The sequence below is a fragment of the Electrophorus electricus genome, chromosome 18 (assembly GCF_013358815.1).
Source record: "Electrophorus electricus isolate fEleEle1 chromosome 18, fEleEle1.pri, whole genome shotgun sequence".
Taxonomy (NCBI): Eukaryota; Metazoa; Chordata; class Actinopteri; order Gymnotiformes; family Gymnotidae; genus Electrophorus; species Electrophorus electricus.
In genome coordinates this window covers 7,056,690-7,072,785 of record NC_049552.1, presented here as the reverse complement: position 1 = coordinate 7,072,785, position 16,096 = coordinate 7,056,690, and the positions used below count along the sequence as shown (strand labels likewise).

Genomic DNA, 16,096 nt, shown 5'->3' with positions numbered 1-16,096 from the left:
CAACTCCATTGCTATTCCAGGTAGGTTCCAACTCACTTCACATTAAAACCCTGTCCCAAGTGCTCCTTCTTGGGTCACTAGGCTTCCTTGGTGATCTTGACCAGAGGAACAAGGTCCCCCAGTGAGTAAATACATGTAAATACATTTGGCTAATTACCAAACATTTGGAGTCACTATTTTCAATGCTATTATCCTATAACTTGGCAAGAGAAGGGGATGTAGATCAGTGCTAGAGCGCATGCTTTGCATGTATGAGGTCCAGCGTTCAATCCCCTGCATCTCCACTAGTGTTAAGTTATGGCATGACAAGCTACTCTAATGCCGTTGCTTGACAATAACTCATGTTGGGATGGCAATCGAGTCCTATGCATTTCTATCGAGTAGACTTTTAATCCTCTTACTTTCAACATATGCCATTGATCGACAGAGAACAAGAAGTATCTACTCACAGTTATACATGGGTCAGAACAGTGTCCTGACTTTGAGCACGTTCGCGATCCTAATGCTGACGCAGGTAACGCGTTCACTTGTAGGCTACTATGTGGGTCACATCTTACCTACATTTTGACCCCGGGCATGGTGGCCAAGCGGCAAGGCGTCGGTCTTGTAAACCGAAGACCACGGGTTCGATCCCCGTTCGTGCCTTTTACAACAGCGTAAGTGGACAACTAAGTCAACAATGTTTACGGAAATGATAGCAGCTGACGTGGCACTGGCAAATTCTCCAATGCCTACCCCCTTCGTGCAGCGTCTCCTTCTCTTGCATTGGCAAGCCACCATCAGTCCACTTCTTGCATTGGACAAAACATATTTGTACAAGATCCAGGACTCCTCTATCTCACAAATAGTGACTATAATGTCATTGCTGTCAGCGCCACGTTGAGCCAACGTGCTCTTATTAGTGATGTTTGTCTGCTTTGCTTCAATGACAGGTGCCATTGTCCCATAGGTTCCATAAAACTGATAGGGAGACTCAAAGAAACCGGACCTTGCTTAGTCAAAAGATGAAGTGGGAGGTGACCTCATGCTGGCATATTCTTCAGTGAACTGACTTAAACCGTCTTACCAGGAAGCTTATTATTCTCTTCTTTTTATTTGTAATCTTGGAAATCTACAAAATATGAAATTGGGGATTTGCCTTGTTTGTTCAGTCACCATTGCTGTAAGATGTGTACGGCACATTGACGCTTCCTACTTGCAGTATTCAATGATTTTAAGGTTGTTCTTATTTCTAGCCTTCTTGGCTGAACAACTGAGCCTTCAGGCCTGCAAAGTCTTGGCCAACATAACTTTTTAAAGTACTTTGTCAGTTTTCTATTCTGTTCTTGGTTTTTGCAAATTTGTTCTTCTGGATTTGCTGCTGGCGAACGATAACGAGACTAATCGACTCATCGTGCGACTGCTTCTTGCATCATTATTTACTGTTTACTGTGCCTGTGTCTTTCAGATTTCAAAATGCTTGCGCTCCCGTGGGGATGTAGCTCAGAGGTAGAGCACATGCTTCGCATGTATGAGGTCCTGGGTTCAATCCCCAGCATCTCCATAAAGGCTGTCTTATAGAATGAAAGTGCCAGCAACTGCATCTGTCTGCTTGGTTGCTCTTCAACATATATTCCCTATTTTGGGTCAGTCTGAATCAGAGCTAAGGAGCTCTTACGAACTTGCACTTGTCGCTCACATGTTCCACACTCTTCCACTTAAGACACCACAGGTACAATCACTGTTTGCACCCTTGCGTCCTTAAGAAGCCGTTTGAGAGAAGCACTGCCAGATAACAAGAGCTCCACTGCTATTCCAGGTAGGTTCCAACTCACTTCACATTAAAACACTATCCCAAGTGCTCCTTCTTGGGTCACTTGGCTTCCTTGGTGATCTTGACCAGAGGAACAAGGTCCCCCAGTGAGGAAATACATGTGCATATTTTATCATAACTTACGGATTTACAGATCATCAAAGTCTATGTGAAGAGTCACAAACATTCCTGATGATGAGGCAGGCCTTTCTGACCCATCACAGAGTTTTGACAATTCAGGATACTCGTGGCCAATTAACAAACATTTGGAGTCACTATTTTCAATGCTATTACCCTATAACTTGGCAAGAGAAAGGGATGTAGATCAGTGCTAGAGCGCATGCTTTGCATGTATGAGGTCCAGCGTTCAATCCCCTGCATTTCCACTAGTGTTATGGCACGAGAACCTCGCTGACATCATCAGTGCTGTGCCGGAACATGTCCCAGTCCGCGTCATCCAGAGCGTCCTGCAGAGCGGCCACCGATTGGTCTGTCCAGCGCTAACCTCAAGCGTGCAGTGCCCAACCTTTACCATCACGTAACCTTCCCCACCAGGGGAAATAGGACACTCGACCACTGCTACACCCCATACAAGGACAGCTACAAGGCACTAGCTCATCCACCGTTTGGTAAGTCGGACCACGCTGCCATCTTCCTCATAGCAAAATATAAACAAAGGCTGAAACGGGAAGCTCCGGTTCAGAAGGAGGTCGCGCGCTGGACAGACCAATCGCTGGCCTCTCTGCAGGACGCTCTGGATGACGCGGACTGGGACATGTCCCGGCACAGCACTGATGATGTCAGCGAGTTTACGGAGGCAGTAGTAGGGTTTATTGGGAAACTGGTGGACGATACGATTCCAAGAGCCGCCATCAAGAAGTTTCCCAACCAGAAGCCCTGGGTGGACAAACTCTGAACTCTCGCACTGCTGCCTACAACACGGAGATCATCAGCGGGAACATGGATGAGTACAAGTCTGTGGCAAACGGAGTGCGCAGGGCGCTGAGGGAGGCCAAGCGGCGCTACGGGAGGAAACTGCAGACACAGTTCCAGCAGAGTGGCTCTAGATCCCTGTGGCAGGGACTACGGACGATCACGGACTACAGGAGCCCACCCTCCGGACTGATGAGTGCGGATGAGTCTTTGGCGAACGAGCTAAACACGTTCTTCGCTCCATTCCAGGCGACATCTAGCATCGCTAGCGCTAACAACGCAGATGGTGCTATCGGCGCAGCCAATGATGCACGCCAGAAACTGACTCTGTCCTCTTGATTGCCCTTCAACAGAGGTTCCCTGTCTTGGGTCAGCCTGAAACAGAGCTAAGGAGCTCTTTCAAACTTGTATTTGTCACTCAAATGTGCCACACTCTCCCATTTAGGAAGCCACAGGTACAATCACTGGTTTGCGCCCTTGAGAAGCCATTTGAGAGAAGCGCTGCTAAAAGTAATCATCGAAGGGAGCCACAGTCCCAGACGTGACATGCTCTGCAACTGTGCTCCCGTTTGTCATCTTGTTCCCCCATCTACTACACCCACAGGCAGCCATAACCTTTGTTTTTGTGCTTTTAATGCTACTAACTGAGATTACAAGCAGGTTTACAGGTGGTACAGTGTGTAGAAGTGGAAATTGGGGTTTGCCAGATAACAACAACTCCATTGCTATTCCAGGTAGGTTCCAACTCACTTCACATTAAAACCCTGTCCCAAGTGCTCCTTCTTGGGTCACTAGGCTTCCTTGGTGATCTTGACCAGAGGAACAAGGTCCCCCAGTGAGTAAATACATGTAAATACATTTGGCTAATTACCAAACATTTGGAGTCACTATTTTCAATGCTATTATCCTATAACTTGGCAAGAGAAGGGGATGTAGATCAGTGCTAGAGCGCATGCTTTGCATGTATGAGGTCCAGCGTTCAATCCCCTGCATCTCCACTAGTGTTAAGTTATGGCATGACAAGCTACTCTAATGCCGTTGCTTGACAATAACTCATGTTGGGATGGCAATCGAGTCCTATGCATTTCTATCGAGTAGACTTTTAATCCTCTTACTTTCAACATATGCCATTGATCGACAGAGAACAAGAAGTATCTACTCACAGTTATACATGGGTCAGAACAGTGTCCTGACTTTGAGCACGTTCGCGATCCTAATGCTGACGCAGGTAACGCGTTCACTTGTAGGCTACTATGTGGGTCACATCTTACCTGCATTTTGACCCCGGGCATGGTGGCCAAGCGGCAAGGCGTCGGTCTTGTAAACAGAAGACCACGGGTTCGATCCCCGTTCGTGCCTTTTACAACAGCGTAAGTGGACAACTAAGTCAACAATGTTTACGGAAATGATAGCAGCTGACGTGGCACTGGCAAATTCTCCAATGCCTACCCCCTTCGTGCAGCGTCTCCTTCTCTTGCATTGGCAAGCCACCATCAGTCCACTTCTTGCATTGGACAAAACATATTTGTACAAGATCCAGGACTCCTCTATCTCACAAATAGTGACTAAAATGTCATTGCTGTCAGCGCCACGTTGAGCAAACGTGCTCTTATTAGTGATGATTGTCTGCTTTGCTTCAATGACAGGTGCCATTGTCCCATAGGTTCCATAAAACTGATAGGGAGACTCAAAGAAACCGGACCTTGCTTAGTCAGAAGATGAAATGGGAGGTGACCTCATGCTGGCATATTCTTCAGTGAACTGACTTAAACCGTCTTACCAGGAAGCTTATTATTCTCTTCTTTTTATTTGTAATCTTGGAAATCTACAAAATATGAAATTGGGGATTTGCCTTGTTTGTTCAGTCACCATTGCTGTAAGATGTGTACGGCACATTGACGCTTCCTACTTGCAGTATTCAATGATTTTAAGGTTGTTCTTGTTTCTAGCCTTCTTGGCTGAACAACTGAGCCTTCAGGCCTGCAAAGTCTTGGCCAACATAACTTTTTAAAGTACTTTGTCAGTTTTCTATTCTGTTCTTGGTTTTTGCAAATTTGTTCTTCTGGATTTGCTGCTGGCGAACGATAACGAGACTAATCGACTCATCGTGCGACTGCTTCTTGCATCATTATTTACTGTTTACTGTGCCTGTGTCTTTCAGATTTCAAAATGCTTGCGCTCCCGTGGGGATGTAGCTCAGAGGTAGAGCACATGCTTCGCATGTATGAGGTCCTGGGTTCAATCCCCAGCATCTCCATAAAGTCTGTCTTATAGAATGAAAGTGCTTGTTAAGAAAGTGCCAGCAACTGTATCTGTCTGCTTGGTTGCTCTTCAACATATATTCCCTATTTTGGGTCAGTCTGAATCAGAGCTAAGGAGCTCTTACGAACTTGTACTTGTCGCTCACATGTTCCACACTCTTCCACTTAAGACACCACAGGTACAATCACTGTTTGCACCCTTGCGTCCTTAAGAAGCCGTTTGAGAGAAGCACTGCCAGATAACAAGAGCTCCACTGCTATTCCAGGTAGGTTCCAACTCACTTCACATTAAAACACTATCCCAAGTGCTCCTTCTTGGGTCACTTGGCTTCCTTGGTGATCTTGACCAGAGGAACAAGGTCCCCCAGTGAGGAAATACATGTGCATATTTTATCATAACTTACGGATTTACAGATCATCAAAGTCTATGTGAAGAGTCACAAACATTCCTGATGATGAGGCAGGCCTTTCTGACCCATCACAGAGTTTTGACAATTCAGGATACTCGTGGCCAATTAACAAACATTTGGAGTCACTATTTTCAATGCTATTACCCTATAACTTGGCAAGAGAAAGGGATGTAGATCAGTGCTAGAGCGCATGCTTTGCATGTATGAGGTCCAGCGTTCAATCCCCTGCATTTCCACTAGTGTTATGGCACGAGAACCTCGCTGACATCATCAGTGCTGTGCCGGAACATGTCCCAGTCCGCGTCATCCAGAGCGTCCTGCAGAGCGGCCACCGATTGGTCTGTCCAGCGCTAACCTCAAGCGTGCAGTGCCCAACCTTTACCATCACGTAACCTTCCCCACCAGGGGAAATAGGACACTCGACCACTGCTACACCCCATACAAGGACAGCTACAAGGCACTAGCTCATCCACCGTTTGGTAAGTCGGACCACGCTGCCATCTTCCTCATAGCAAAATATAAACAAAGGCTGAAACGGGAAGCTCCGGTTCAGAAGGAGGTCGCGCGCTGGACAGACCAATCGCTGGCCTCTCTGCAGGACGCTCTGGATGACGCGGACTGGGACATGTCCCGGCACAGCACTGATGATGTCAGCGAGTTTACGGAGGCAGTAGTAGGGTTTATTGGGAAACTGGTGGACGATACGATTCCAAGAGCCGCCATCAAGAAGTTTCCCAACCAGAAGCCCTGGGTGGACAAACTCTGAACTCTCGCACTGCTGCCTACAACACGGAGATCATCAGCGGGAACATGGATGAGTACAAGTCAGTGGCAAACGGAGTGCGCAGGGCGCTGAGGGAGGCCAAGCGGCGCTACGGGAGGAAACTGCAGACACAGTTCCAGCAGAGTGGCTCTAGATCCCTGTGGCAGGGACTACGGACGATCACGGACTACAGGAGCCCACCCTCCGGACTGATGAGTGCGGATGAGTCTTTGGCGAACGAGCTAAACACGTTCTTCGCTCCATTCCAGGCGACATCTAGCATCGCTAGCGCTAACAACGCAGATGGTGCTATCGGCGCAGCCAATGATGCACGCCAGAAACTGACTCTGTCCTCTTGATTGCCCTTCAACAGAGGTTCCCTGTCTTGGGTCAGCCTGAAACAGAGCTAAGGAGCTCTTTCAAACTTGTATTTGTCACTCAAATGTGCCACACTCTCCCATTTAGGAAGCCACAGGTACAATCACTGGTTTGCGCCCTTGAGAAGCCATTTGAGAGAAGCGCTGCTAAAAGTAATCATCGAAGGGAGCCACAGTCCCAGACGTGACATGCTCTGCAACTGTGCTCCCGTTTGTCATCTTGTTCCCCCATCTACTACACCCACAGGCAGCCATAACCTTTGTTTTTGTGCTTTTAATGCTACTAACTGAGATTACAAGCAGGTTTACAGGTGGTACAGTGTGTAGAAGTGGAAATTGGGGTTTGCCAGATAACAACAACTCCATTGCTATTCCAGGTAGGTTCCAACTCACTTCACATTAAAACCCTGTCCCAAGTGCTCCTTCTTGGGTCACTAGGCTTCCTTGGTGATCTTGACCAGAGGAACAAGGTCCCCCAGTGAGTAAATACATGTAAATACATTTGGCTAATTACCAAACATTTGGAGTCACTATTTTCAATGCTATTATCCTATAACTTGGCAAGAGAAGGGGATGTAGATCAGTGCTAGAGCGCATGCTTTGCATGTATGAGGTCCAGCGTTCAATCCCCTGCATCTCCACTAGTGTTAAGTTATGGCATGACAAGCTACTCTAATGCCGTTGCTTGACAATAACTCATGTTGGGATGGCAATCGAGTCCTATGCATTTCTATCGAGTAGACTTTTAATCCTCTTACTTTCAACATATGCCATTGATCGACAGAGAACAAGAAGTATCTACTCACAGTTATACATGGGTCAGAACAGTGTCCTGACTTTGAGCACGTTCGCGATCCTAATGCTGACGCAGGTAACGCGTTCACTTGTAGGCTACTATGTGGGTCACATCTTACCTACATTTTGACCCCGGGCATGGTGGCCAAGCGGCAAGGCGTCGGTCTTGTAAACCGAAGACCACGGGTTCGATCCCCGTTCGTGCCTTTTACAACAGCGTAAGTGGACAACTAAGTCAACAATGTTTACGGAAATGATAGCAGCTGACGTGGCACTGGCAAATTCTCCAATGCCTACCCCCTTCGTGCAGCGTCTCCTTCTCTTGCATTGGCAAGCCACCATCAGTCCACTTCTTGCATTGGACAAAACATATTTGTACAAGATCCAGGACTCCTCTATCTCACAAATAGTGACTATAATGTCATTGCTGTCAGCGCCACGTTGAGCCAACGTGCTCTTATTAGTGATGTTTGTCTGCTTTGCTTCAATGACAGGTGCCATTGTCCCATAGGTTCCATAAAACTGATAGGGAGACTCAAAGAAACCGGACCTTGCTTAGTCAAAAGATGAAGTGGGAGGTGACCTCATGCTGGCATATTCTTCAGTGAACTGACTTAAACCGTCTTACCAGGAAGCTTATTATTCTCTTCTTTTTATTTGTAATCTTGGAAATCTACAAAATATGAAATTGGGGATTTGCCTTGTTTGTTCAGTCACCATTGCTGTAAGATGTGTACGGCACATTGACGCTTCCTACTTGCAGTATTCAATGATTTTAAGGTTGTTCTTATTTCTAGCCTTCTTGGCTGAACAACTGAGCCTTCAGGCCTGCAAAGTCTTGGCCAACATAACTTTTTAAAGTACTTTGTCAGTTTTCTATTCTGTTCTTGGTTTTTGCAAATTTGTTCTTCTGGATTTGCTGCTGGCGAACGATAACGAGACTAATCGACTCATCGTGCGACTGCTTCTTGCATCATTATTTACTGTTTACTGTGCCTGTGTCTTTCAGATTTCAAAATGCTTGCGCTCCCGTGGGGATGTAGCTCAGAGGTAGAGCACATGCTTCGCATGTATGAGGTCCTGGGTTCAATCCCCAGCATCTCCATAAAGGCTGTCTTATAGAATGAAAGTGCCAGCAACTGCATCTGTCTGCTTGGTTGCTCTTCAACATATATTCCCTATTTTGGGTCAGTCTGAATCAGAGCTAAGGAGCTCTTACGAACTTGCACTTGTCGCTCACATGTTCCACACTCTTCCACTTAAGACACCACAGGTACAATCACTGTTTGCACCCTTGCGTCCTTAAGAAGCCGTTTGAGAGAAGCACTGCCAGATAACAAGAGCTCCACTGCTATTCCAGGTAGGTTCCAACTCACTTCACATTAAAACACTATCCCAAGTGCTCCTTCTTGGGTCACTTGGCTTCCTTGGTGATCTTGACCAGAGGAACAAGGTCCCCCAGTGAGGAAATACATGTGCATATTTTATCATAACTTACGGATTTACAGATCATCAAAGTCTATGTGAAGAGTCACAAACATTCCTGATGATGAGGCAGGCCTTTCTGACCCATCACAGAGTTTTGACAATTCAGGATACTCGTGGCCAATTAACAAACATTTGGAGTCACTATTTTCAATGCTATTACCCTATAACTTGGCAAGAGAAAGGGATGTAGATCAGTGCTAGAGCGCATGCTTTGCATGTATGAGGTCCAGCGTTCAATCCCCTGCATTTCCACTAGTGTTATGGCACGAGAACCTCGCTGACATCATCAGTGCTGTGCCGGAACATGTCCCAGTCCGCGTCATCCAGAGCGTCCTGCAGAGCGGCCACCGATTGGTCTGTCCAGCGCTAACCTCAAGCGTGCAGTGCCCAACCTTTACCATCACGTAACCTTCCCCACCAGGGGAAATAGGACACTCGACCACTGCTACACCCCATACAAGGACAGCTACAAGGCACTAGCTCATCCACCGTTTGGTAAGTCGGACCACGCTGCCATCTTCCTCATAGCAAAATATAAACAAAGGCTGAAACGGGAAGCTCCGGTTCAGAAGGAGGTCGCGCGCTGGACAGACCAATCGCTGGCCTCTCTGCAGGACGCTCTGGATGACGCGGACTGGGACATGTCCCGGCACAGCACTGATGATGTCAGCGAGTTTACGGAGGCAGTAGTAGGGTTTATTGGGAAACTGGTGGACGATACGATTCCAAGAGCCGCCATCAAGAAGTTTCCCAACCAGAAGCCCTGGGTGGACAAACTCTGAACTCTCGCACTGCTGCCTACAACACGGAGATCATCAGCGGGAACATGGATGAGTACAAGTCTGTGGCAAACGGAGTGCGCAGGGCGCTGAGGGAGGCCAAGCGGCGCTACGGGAGGAAACTGCAGACACAGTTCCAGCAGAGTGGCTCTAGATCCCTGTGGCAGGGACTACGGACGATCACGGACTACAGGAGCCCACCCTCCGGACTGATGAGTGCGGATGAGTCTTTGGCGAACGAGCTAAACACGTTCTTCGCTCCATTCCAGGCGACATCTAGCATCGCTAGCGCTAACAACGCAGATGGTGCTATCGGCGCAGCCAATGATGCACACCAGAAACTGACTCTGTCCTCTTGATTGCCCTTCAACAGAGGTTCCCTGTCTTGGGTCAGCCTGAAACAGAGCTAAGGAGCTCTTTCAAACTTGTATTTGTCACTCAAATGTGCCACACTCTCCCATTTAGGAAGCCACAGGTACAATCACTGGTTTGCGCCCTTGAGAAGCCATTTGAGAGAAGCGCTGCTAAAAGTAATCATCGAAGGGAGCCACAGTCCCAGACGTGACATGCTCTGCAACTGTGCTCCCGTTTGTCATCTTGTTCCCCCATCTACTACACCCACAGGCAGCCATAACCTTTGTTTTTGTGCTTTTAATGCTACTAACTGAGATTACAAGCAGGTTTACAGGTGGTACAGTGTGTAGAAGTGGAAATTGGGGTTTGCCAGATAACAACAACTCCATTGCTATTCCAGGTAGGTTCCAACTCACTTCACATTAAAACCCTGTCCCAAGTGCTCCTTCTTGGGTCACTAGGCTTCCTTGGTGATCTTGACCAGAGGAACAAGGTCCCCCAGTGAGTAAATACATGTAAATACATTTGGCTAATTACCAAACATTTGGAGTCACTATTTTCAATGCTATTATCCTATAACTTGGCAAGAGAAGGGGATGTAGATCAGTGCTAGAGCGCATGCTTTGCATGTATGAGGTCCAGCGTTCAATCCCCTGCATCTCCACTAGTGTTAAGTTATGGCATGACAAGCTACTCTAATGCCGTTGCTTGACAATAACTCATGTTGGGATGGCAATCGAGTCCTATGCATTTCTATCGAGTAGACTTTTAATCCTCTTACTTTCAACATATGCCATTGATCGACAGAGAACAAGAAGTATCTACTCACAGTTATACATGGGTCAGAACAGTGTCCTGACTTTGAGCACGTTCGCGATCCTAATGCTGACGCAGGTAACGCGTTCACTTGTAGGCTACTATGTGGGTCACATCTTACCTACATTTTGACCCCGGGCATGGTGGCCAAGCGGCAAGGCGTCGGTCTTGTAAACCGAAGACCACGGGTTCGATCCCCGTTCGTGCCTTTTACAACAGCGTAAGTGGACAACTAAGTCAACAATGTTTACGGAAATGATAGCAGCTGACGTGGCACTGGCAAATTCTCCAATGCCTACCCCCTTCGTGCAGCGTCTCCTTCTCTTGCATTGGCAAGCCACCATCAGTCCACTTCTTGCATTGGACAAAACATATTTGTACAAGATCCAGGACTCCTCTATCTCACAAATAGTGACTAAAATGTCATTGCTGTCAGCGCCACGTTGAGCCAACGTGCTCTTATTAGTGATGTTTGTCTGCTTTGCTTCAATGACAGGTGCCATTGTCCCATAGGTTCCATAAAACTGATAGGGAGACTCAAAGAAACCGGACCTTGCTTAGTCAAAAGATGAAATGGGAGGTGACCTCATGCTGGCATATTCTTCAGTGAACTGACTTAAACCGTCTTACCAGGAAGCTTATTATTCTCTTCTTTTTATTTGTAATCTTGGAAATCTACAAAATATGAAATTGGGGATTTGCCTTGTTTGTTCAGTCACCATTGCTGTAAGATGTGTACGGCACATTGACGCTTCCTACTTGCAGTATTCAATGATTTTAAGGTTGTTCTTATTTCTAGCCTTCTTGGCTGAACAACTGAGCCTTCAGGCCTGCAAAGTCTTGGCCAACATAACTTTTTAAAGTACTTTGTCAGTTTTCTATTCTGTTCTTGGTTTTTGCAAATTTGTTCTTCTGGATTTGCTGCTGGCGAACGATAACGAGACTAATCGACTCATCGTGCGACTGCTTCTTGCATCATTATTTACTGTTTACTGTGCCTGTATCTTTCAGATTTCAAAATGCTTGCGCTCCTGTGGGGATGTAGCTCAGAGGTAGAGCACATGCTTCGCATGTATGAGGTCCTGGGTTCAATCCCCAGCATCTCCATAAAGGCTGTCTTATAGAATGAAAGTGCCAGCAACTGCATCTGTCTGCTTGGTTGCTCTTCAACATATATTCCCTATTTTGGGTCAGTCTGAATCAGAGCTAAGGAGCTCTTACGAACTTGTACTTGTCGCTCACATGTTCCACACTCTTCCACTTAAGACACCACAGGTACAATCACTGTTTGCACCCTTGCGTCCTTAAGAAGCCGTTTGAGAGAAGCACTGCCAGATAACAAGAGCTCCACTGCTATTCCAGGTAGGTTCCAACTCACTTCACATTAAAACACTATCCCAAGTGCTCCTTCTTGGGTCACTTGGCTTCCTTGGTGATCTTGACCAGAGGAACAAGGTCCCCCAGTGAGGAAATACATGTGCATATTTTATCATAACTTACGGATTTACAGATCATCAAAGTCTATGTGAAGAGTCACAAACATTCCTGATGATGAGGCAGGCCTTTCTGACCCATCACAGAGTTTTGACAATTCAGGATACTCGTGGCCAATTAACAAACATTTGGAGTCACTATTATAGTGACTAAAATGTCATTGCTGTCAGCGCCACGTTGAGCCAACATGTTCTTATTAGTGATGATTGTCTGCTTTGCTTCAATGACAGGTGCCATTGTCCCATAGGTTCCAAATGCTATTGATCGACCGAGAACAAGCAGTCAGAACAGTGTCACGATTTTGAGCGTGTTTGCCGTCGTAATCCTGCCGCAGGTAACGCGTTCACTTGTTGGCTGTTGTGTGCTTCACATCATACCTATCGCACTTTTGCAAGGCCTGGTGGCGAATTGGCAAGGCCTTGGTCTTGTAAGCTAAAGACCATGGGATTGATCCTTGTTTGTGCCTTTTACAACAGCAGAAGTGGAAAACAATGTATATGGAAATAGTATGAGCTTACTTGGCACTGCAAGTGCACAAACAGTATCTATTCACAATTATACATAGGTCATAATGGGCTGACTTTGAGCAGGGTCCAGTCCTCCAAATAGTTCCACTGATGCAGTTAACAAATTTACTCTTAGGCTATTGTTCGGTTCATTTCTATGAGCTCTCATGTTGGGACATAAATCAGGTGGGAGGCATTTAGCTCTGTCTTGGTGTCTTTTAATCCTTTTTCTATAGCATATGCACAATCAGTATTTATGCAGTTATACATTTGTCAGGATGGTGTCGTGATTTTAACTGTATTGCAGCCATATCCAATAGCTTCCACTGATGCATTTTTTCACATGCACGGAAGCCAATGTGATTCAGTAGTATTTCATTCTTTGTTCATTAGGCATGAGCGCCTTCATTGCCAGTGACTGCGTGGACTTAATGTATCTCATCATGGATGTCCGATAAGACTGTATGTTGTTGATCTGGCTTGTCTATTGGCAAACAACAACTCACTCACGTGATGCTGATTTGTTTTTATGCTCTTATTTATTGTGCCTGTGTCATTTTTAATTCAAAACCCATACAGGAAAAAAAACAGGAACCTCAAGAATGACTTGGAGAATAAGAATATACCTAGAGAACAACTACAAATATCAAGATCCAGCATCCAAAGGCTGTATTCTAGTAGGAATTGGCCTACAAAGTGTAAGATTCACTGTCTACAGCACATAATACCTACATGAACGTTTCAAAATTTCAATTTTTTTGTGGGCATTTTTTCAATGTCATGTATCAAATTCAATGAAATCTTTTCATTTGCATTTTGTAAGTAAAACACAAATCTTTTTAGTCACCAAGTTGGCTTAATCTGTGAAGTAGTAATTAAAGCACATACTAATGGCTAGAAAAGGCAAGACTAACAGACAACAAAGAGGAACAGTTTTGGCAGCACAAGATCAAGCACTAAGCACCAGGTAAGACAAAGCAAGGGTGCATCACACCAGGCAAGACCCAAGATGCAAACTGTGAAGAGAAGTCTCTGAGGTAATCCTGGCACATAGTAGCAGGATGCATGATGCTGGCAAGGAAAGAATACAGGTGTTGAACTCGTTCTGCAGGAATCTTGGCCCACGTGGTTAGAACAGCTTCTCGTAGATTCCACACATTTGATGGAGATACTGAACAGCCTGTTCTACCTCATTCCTGTGATGCTTTTAGTATTAAGATCTGGAGACTGTGAAGGCCAGGGAAACCAGGAAAACTTACTGTCATGTTCCTGGAGCCAATCCATGACTATATGACCATATGGATGGGACCCCCTTATGGATGGGGGACGACGGGACCCCCTTATGAGTCTTGGTTCCTCTCAAGGTTTCTCCATCATGCTTTAGGGAGTTTTTCCTCCCCACTGTCTACATCCACAGGATCCCTTTTCACTGAATGTTTTTCTTTGATCACACCTTTCTTGGTATGCACTCGACACCACCGCACAAGGAAACCCCACAAGGTTGGCAGTTTTTGAAATACTGTGCCTGGCTTGTCTAGCACCAATGCTTATGCTTTGTTCAAAGTCGCTAGATTTTCCCATTCTAGTGTGACCTCACTCTGTAACAGATTAACAGAAAACTTGCTCACCTGATTTTATGCTGCATTCCAGGGTTATTTGTCAAATTTCCACATAGGAAAGCTCCAATCATGAAATGGCATGTGTTTGTAATAAATGTATATATTGTTAACAAACAAACAAACAAACAAACAAATAAATAAATAGTCACAATTTTCTTTCTTCCCACATGAACTATCAAGTTCTTTTCTTTTCTAATGTCTTAAAAGTGCACGCATATATCAGATGTACCTATTTGCCTAATCAAAATGTAACGTGTAAAAATGAAATGTGTATGCATATGTGCTTTCTTACCTACAAGGATGAGTAGTACTCCCACAAGTATTTGCAGACACAGAGAGACACTGATCAGTGTAATTAGGGGGGTATATAGGCTGAACTGGGGCCCCTGTTCCAGCACTGCCTTTAACTGTGAGGCGTTAGCCATTAACAGTGCTATATCAAGCATGCTCTCTGCTGCACTCTTCCTGTTGGTATAATGGTTTATATTCAGAGTGGAGGCAGACACATGTTGAGCACGGGAGGCCTGGACAGTGGGAGAAGGGGGAAAAAATTAGAATTCATAGTTAAAAATATAATTAGCTATGGACCAAAAAAAGAGGACACGCTGAGTAATAAAATGTAATTTTTATCTATAGAAGAGAAATTCATATGTTTACTTTTTATTTATTGCATTTAGTAGACATTCTTCTCCAGCATTATGTGCAATGCTGCTTTGTTGATGGAAGAAATCCTTGTGTGGTAGTACATTAGTCCAGAGTGTGTGTGTGTGCGTGTGTGTGTGTGTGTGTGTGTGTGTGTGTATATATATATATACACACACACACACACACACACACACACACACACGCACACACACACACACACAGTGGTATGAAAAAGTGTTTGCCCAAGTAAACACAAAATGCACTTTGAATGAAGGTTTTTATTATTAATGGAAAAAAAATTCCAAACCTACATAGCCCTGATTGGCTGTCCATATAACTTAGACAGAGTTATAAAAGTAAATCTACAAAGTAAATTTGTCTGTTTGTAGGAGAATAAGACAAATAAAGAGGGGTGACCTCTTTCAGTATTAACTGACTAGGATCTAACTCAGAAGCATCAGTTCCAAAGTCATCAACCAAGACATTTTCAGGAAAAATAAATCAATACATTGTTTTCATCAAAAATAAATCAATAATGAAGCTTAGCTTTGCTGAAAGAGATTCAGTTTTATTTTTATATACTGTGGCTACGCAAGCCAAAAGACTTAACTAAAAGTAATAGCCTAAAATATTATTAATAATATTGTAATCACACTTGTCAGAGTGATGGAAATCCTTCAGTATTCCACTGTAAATCTTATTTTTCTTCATTCTAAATCATTTTAATACAGAAATAATAGGCACAATTCATATTTTATTTCAGTGATGGCAAGTAAAGTATGTTTGCCCCAAGTAGAACTGACATAAATGAATTATGGATAAAGACAATTTGAGTTCTCTTTAATATAGCTGTGAAATTACTTTTAGTAAGTACTCACACTTATTTACATTAAACAGCAGAAATCCTTGGTATGGTTCTACCAATGTTGAACGTTTTAGGATTTTTCTAATCAAAACAAGACCACATTTCTCAAAAAGTACAACTGGGAAAAAGTTTGCTTATAGACATTTTAAGACACTATATTTATTGTTGTATATTGTAATTTATTGCAGAAATAGGTATC

The 16,096-nt window shown here is 44.8% G+C and overlaps 1 long non-coding RNA gene and 8 other non-coding genes across 9 annotated transcripts in view; 8 read left to right on the top strand and 1 right to left on the bottom strand.

Moving 5' to 3' along the window:
* Nucleotides 1-573: 573 nt before the first annotated feature.
* On the top strand, nucleotides 574-645 carry trnat-ugu. Its single transcript has one exon. It is a non-coding gene; the product is annotated as a tRNA-Thr (tRNA).
* Nucleotides 646-1,471: 826 nt separating this feature from the next.
* On the top strand, nucleotides 1,472-1,543 carry trnaa-cgc. The gene has a single exon. It is a non-coding gene; the product is annotated as a tRNA-Ala (tRNA).
* A 2,469-nt stretch (nucleotides 1,544-4,012) lies between these two features.
* trnat-ugu lies at nucleotides 4,013-4,084 on the top strand. The gene has a single exon. It is a non-coding gene; the product is annotated as a tRNA-Thr (tRNA).
* An 826-nt stretch (nucleotides 4,085-4,910) lies between these two features.
* Nucleotides 4,911-4,982, top strand: trnaa-cgc. The gene has a single exon. It is a non-coding gene; the product is annotated as a tRNA-Ala (tRNA).
* A 2,484-nt stretch (nucleotides 4,983-7,466) lies between these two features.
* Nucleotides 7,467-7,538, top strand: trnat-ugu. Its single transcript has one exon. It is a non-coding gene; the product is annotated as a tRNA-Thr (tRNA).
* An 826-nt stretch (nucleotides 7,539-8,364) lies between these two features.
* On the top strand, nucleotides 8,365-8,436 carry trnaa-cgc. Its single transcript has one exon. It is a non-coding gene; the product is annotated as a tRNA-Ala (tRNA).
* A 2,469-nt stretch (nucleotides 8,437-10,905) lies between these two features.
* trnat-ugu lies at nucleotides 10,906-10,977 on the top strand. The gene has a single exon. It is a non-coding gene; the product is annotated as a tRNA-Thr (tRNA).
* An 826-nt stretch (nucleotides 10,978-11,803) lies between these two features.
* Nucleotides 11,804-11,875, top strand: trnaa-cgc. Its single transcript has one exon. It is a non-coding gene; the product is annotated as a tRNA-Ala (tRNA).
* Nucleotides 11,876-14,197: 2,322 nt separating this feature from the next.
* The window catches only part of LOC118242957, a 6,598-nt gene continuing 4,699 nt past the window's right edge, over nucleotides 14,198-16,096 (bottom strand). The window contains exons 2-3 of the long non-coding RNA XR_004777127.1: nucleotides 14,680-14,911; nucleotides 14,198-14,366 (exon numbers count right to left, since the gene is read on the bottom strand). This is a non-coding gene — a long non-coding RNA (uncharacterized LOC118242957). The remainder of the gene's footprint in view (nucleotides 14,367-14,679; nucleotides 14,912-16,096) is intronic.